Raw genomic sequence first — 5,841 nt, 5'->3', positions numbered from 1 at the left:
CATTTTTTCAACATTTCCAAGTAATTCACATCAATACATTACAGACCCCTTCTCCTTGTGGCAGCCTCTCAAATACTGGAATACTGCTACCATGTCCCCCTAGTCCTTCTTTTCTCTAGATGGCCATTCCCAAATCCTGCAACCATTCTTCATATGTTTTAGTCTCCAGACCTTTAATCATCTTAGTTGCTGTTCTTTGCATTTTTTCCAAGGTCTCAACATCTTTTCTGTAATATGGTGATCAAAAGTGGATGCAGTATTCTAGATGTGGCCTTACTAAGACTTTATAAAGCAGTACTAATACTTCACATGATTTTGATTCTATGCCTCTGTTTATACAGCCAAGAATTATATTAGTTTTTTGGCTGCTGATGCACACCACTGACTCATGTTTAAGCGGTCATCCACTAGGACTCCAAGGTCTCTCTCACAGTTACGGTTTTTGAGCCTGGTTTTGCCTAATCTGTACTTGTACCTTTGGTTTTTCTTGCACAAGTGTAAAACTTGCTTTCCTCCACAAAATATCACTTTGTTGGATAGGGCCAGTGATGTGATTCAGCCGGTTTGCACCACTTCAGCAGAACCGGTAGCTAATTTTTTGTTGCCCAGGCCCAGAATGGACTTCTGGAAGCAGCATCCACACAGAGAACCAGTTGTTCACGTATGTGAATCCCACCACTGGATAGGGCCCATTGTTCAAGTCTGTCAACATCTTTTTGGATTCTGAGCTTGTCTTCTGGGGTTTTGGCTATTCCTGCCAGCTTGGTGTCATCTGCATGTTTGATGAGATCCCCTTCTATTCCCTCATCTCAGTCATTTATGAAGATATTGAAGAGTACTAAGTAAGATATTAAGTAAGATATTGAAAAGATTAAAGAAACAGCTGGATATCTTTCTTACACTATACAGATGGGTTCTTATAACATGTATGACAACACATTGATCAGCTAAAATAAGACAAAATATAGAAAGAAATTGTGACTGACACTATTGGACATACAGCTATAATTCCTGAATTACCACCAATACACTGTATTACCAACTGGGTTATGGATGCTGATTAACTATGCCTATGATTTTGCCCAGTTATTGCACTTAAGGCTGCCTATACATGTTGTAATCCTTATGGTGCCCCGGATTATCCCTCCCTAGAAATCTCATTAGAACAAATAACAGAAAAACCTACTCCTAATTTCAGTAGCAAAAATAAAACATTCTTCTTCCATTGTTCAAGCTGATAAGAGTTGTGGCCTAGACAGAGAGAGAAAGAAGAACTCAGCTGGAGGAAAGCACTAGGTAGGTGACATTGAGCAATTTACAGCAGATCAGCTTAATTTAATATAAAGAGCATATGGATGCAAATATAAAAATAAATGAAGCTAGGTTTCATGGTACTTAAAGAAGGCCGAGCCCCATATGTTAGCCTGCTGGTATTTTTCTATAACTGTTTTATAGAAGTAAATAAGTAAATAAGAAGAAGCTGTGGAGATAAAAATAAACTAATAGCAATTGTTGAACGACTCCTTCTAATTTCTCTCTTTAACAATACTTTCAATGGCAATAGCTGACATTGGATATATAATATAGTTGTTACCCATATATTAATGTCTACAGATGAAACTATAGAGACCAATTGTAATATTACCAAGTACCTAGATAGTAATATAAACTTTTGCACCCACCAAAAACCTGAGAGAAATTGTTTATATTTCTAGGAATAAAATATCCAAAGTTATCATTCGCAACTGATTTCATTTTTAGAAAGTGTTCACTGGATTACATCTTTACTGAGTTTTTCAAGCAATATTTTCTTTCTTTTCAATTCTTTTTTCAGAAGTTTGATCCTCTTTCTAAGAAGGGGGGAAAGTCACAGATGTCCTTGATACCTTTGGAGGCCCATCCCATTTACATCTGTTTTTCTGCAAGCCAATCTTGTGTGCCTGAGTTATATAATTTTTTTTCAGGTCAAAGCTCCATAAGTCTTTAAGTGTCATACTACAGCCACACTCTAAAATCAGTAAGGCCAATACAAAAATCAAATACATCACAAATACATCAAATCAAGTTTCAAATAATGTTCATTATTGTCACTGATCCACAGTGAAGTAAAATAAAATACAGTAGTTGCCAAATATTGATACATACATAAGGATATATAACATAAGGTGACCAACTTTTTTACAATGAAAAGGAGGACACAAATAAATTGAAGAAAAAATATCATAAAACCTGGCCTGGCCCATGGAAGGTCAACCGCCCGCTGCGCCCCCACCAGCACTGCTACCCGCCATGTTGAGCAGGCCCTGCGGCTCCCAAAGCACCAGCCGCGCTGGCTCTGTCCCTGGGGGGCAGCCCACGGTCAACACACCCTGCCTGCAGCCGCCCTGCCAGCACCACTGCCCACCATGTGCAGCCCCATGTTGAGAGAGCCTGCGGCTCCCACAGCATGGGGGGGCAGCCAGCCACTGCCACCTCTCACATCCCTGCCTGCAGCACCCCCACCACCCCTGCCTCTTGCGCGCACACCCATTATTGCCCTAGCAGAGCCGAAGATCAAGAGAAACTTACCACTCCAGTCTCCTCCATGTATCTTCGGAACTAACTAGGAGATGGTGTAGTTGGGTAGCAGGGAGGGCTGGACTAGAAGACCTCCAAGGTTCCTTCCAGCTCTATTCTATTCTGTTCTATTCTATTCTATTCTATTCTATTCTATTCTATTCTATTCTATTCTATTCTATTCTAAAATGTTCAATTGACATAGTTAAGCGTTGCATGCTAGTGGTGTGAATTTGGCTGTAAAAAGTCTAGATTCTAGAGACCATGTCTGGTACAAGGTGATGCTTATAAACTCATTTGCTCCCAAGGAAAAAACCTAGGAGGTTTTTTGAGCTTATTTCAAAAGGTACTATAAAAGTCACAGCATCTATTCCACAAAAACAAGTTCTTCCTGAATCTATCTTCTAACTGCTAATGGTGAGCTGTCAAATCACATTAACATAAAAGCCTTGTAGTATTTGTGAACTATGAATTGCTCAAAGTATCTAGCTAATTTAGAACAATTCTAAATATTTTCCCAGGTTAGATTTTTAGGAATTTTGTAAACTTCAATCAAAACTTTCATGTTGAAGATCCCTTGCTCAAACTTTGCCATGGCCTGTTCATAATGTAAAGCCAGCAACCCCACCAGATAATTTTTATATAATTTTCATATGTTGTAATGGTAGGTAAGAAAGACTTTGGGAAATGGGGTGAAGTGATGCTGTCTAGAGAGTGACAAGAAAAGAGAGAATTCAGCTCACAGCTGCATAATGGATGGAAAAAGAGGCTCCCTAACTTCTCAGGGTGTAAAGGAAACAGCAGGTGGTTTGTACTTTCAGATTTGAAAGTTTGAGGTCAGCCTTCCCAGATGTACCGGACACAAAATAGACCAGACGAGTTTCTTCTATTTTATTGAAAGGCTGCGTTAACAGAATCCTGAAAAACGGAAGTACAAACTCTCCCAGCATTTCCTTTATAGTCTGAGGAGTTAGGATTAGAAGTTACCTGGATGTTATCCAGGATAATCTGTTCCCAGTGTAGTCCTTCAGGTCTTCCATCAGTTCAGTCATCACTGCTGAAATCAAGTCCATGCATTCATCTTGCTGCTGGTAGTGCTCTTCTTCTCTCTCTTTTCCTTTCCCAGGATTATAGGCATCTAAAGAGAGCTGGGTCTTGGATAATGAAATGAAATTCAATGGTGAAAAAAGCAAGGTTCTACATTTAGGCAGGAAAAACCAAATATACAGGTATAGTACAGGGGGTACCTTGCTCAATAGTAGTAACTGTGAGAGGGATCTCAGAGTCCTAGTGGACAATCACCTAAATATGAGGCAGCAATGTGCTGCAGCTGCCAAAAAGGCCAACACAGTGCTAGGCTGCATTAACAGAGGGATAGAATCAAGATCACGTGAAGTGTTAATACCACTTTACAATGCCTTGGTAAGGCCACACTTAGAATACTGCATCCAGTTTTGGTCACCGCACTGTAAAAAAGATGTTCAGACTCTAGAAAGAGTACAGAGAAGAGCAACAAAGATGATTAGGGGACTGGAGGCTAAAGCATATAAGGAACAGCTGCTGCACTTGGGTATGTCTAGTTTAATGAAGAGAAGGACGAGGGGGAACATGATAACATTGTTCCAATATCTCAGGGGCTGCCATAAAGAAGAGGGAGTCAAGCTATTTTCCAAAGCACCTGAAGGCAGGAGAAGAAGCAATGGATGGAAACTAATCAAAAAGAGAAGCAAACTAGAACTAAGGAGAAACTTCCTGACAGTTAGAACAATTAATCAGTGGAACAACTTGCCTCCAGAAGCGGTGAATGCTCCAACACTGGAAGTTTTTAAGAGATTGGACAGCCATTTGTCCGAAATGGTATAGGGTTTCCTGCCTGAGCAGGGGATTGGACTAGATGATCTCCAAGGTCCCTTCCAACTTTACTATTATTAATATAATGTCACCAAAAATGGCAATTCAAGCCTAGTGATTTGAGTGAATGAGAATTCTGGACCAATTTGCATGATATGCTTGTTTGTTCTCTTGGATATCCATAATATTCTCAAGAGTCTTCTCCAATATCAAAGCTCAAAAGCATCAATATTCTATTAGTCTTGCTTCTTCAAAGACCAACTGTTATTTATAAAATATATTTTGAAATCACCAGATTTCAAAGGTATAATAATGCCTTTCAGATATTGTGGTAGAAGAACCAGAATTTCTTTGCCATGGGCAATATTCCATCATGTAGCTATATTCTGAACATTTAATATTTAATTTATTTGCTGCAATTTATGTGCCACATACTTGAGGATTTTTAAACAATAATAATAAGCTCTATAAAAAAGCACTGCAGTTGTGTATATTCAGGTGATAAAAGTGGATCAAGTTATAAAAGAAAGCAACTTGTATTTTGATTTTATGTAAAAATCTAATTTATTTTCTGGGAACTCTGTTCACTTCTGTTCTTAAAAAAAGAAGCACTTGAGAACCTATTGGAAAATGATCTTTGTTGTTGATAGCTGGGCACCATCTTGTGGATATTTCCAGTGACTGCAGGGTAACTTGAGATCTCAAATATTTTTATCAATGAGACTTTCCCAGAAATAGTTTCACTGAGCCAAAAGCAACAAGGCAAATTATAGATTTTAGAAGAGAAAAAATTACTGACCGAGTTACAAGGAACTAAGTATGATCTCATAATAGGCTAAACTTTGAAAGAATAATATGTAGTAGTATATATTAAGATTCTGTGCTATGCCTTTTAAAATATATCTCAAAATGATGCTAACAATATTAATACAGATCAATTATGCATAAAAAGATCAATTATGTATGCCTTTATATATTTTTAGATTCACTTCTGATGCTTTATGACTAATTTTGCTAGGATACCTGGTACATAGGTCCATTTTTTTAATATCAATTTTTAAAAGAGGCTGTCACATATTCCCTTCATTCAAGAAACTTTTTCAAATCCTTGCTTTCTCTATGTTTTTTGGAAATTGATTTCTATACTTTTGAAAGATGTTAATTTAAGGATATTCATAGAAGGGAAATGTAGTTTAGTCTGAGTTATACTTTAGATTGTCTTATTCTTTCAGTAATTCTTTCAATTATAGTTTATATTATTTTCATTTTGTTAATGCTTCCCTTCCAACTTTATTATTATTATTATTATTATTAATGCATTTTACTGTATTTTACTATTCCTCTCCATTTCATTTTATATTAACATGCTCATTGGAATATTCCTTTTTGACAATGTTAAATATTCTTTAAGATTGAAATGAATCTTAATAAATC

This window comes from Crotalus tigris, unplaced genomic scaffold (assembly GCF_016545835.1).
Source record: "Crotalus tigris isolate CLP2741 ecotype Arizona unplaced genomic scaffold, ASM1654583v1 scf7180000018569.352800, whole genome shotgun sequence".
NCBI lineage: Eukaryota > Metazoa > Chordata > Lepidosauria > Squamata > Viperidae > Crotalus > Crotalus tigris.
The sequence above is the reverse complement of the archived record's forward strand: the minus strand, read 5'-3'. Positions refer to the sequence as shown.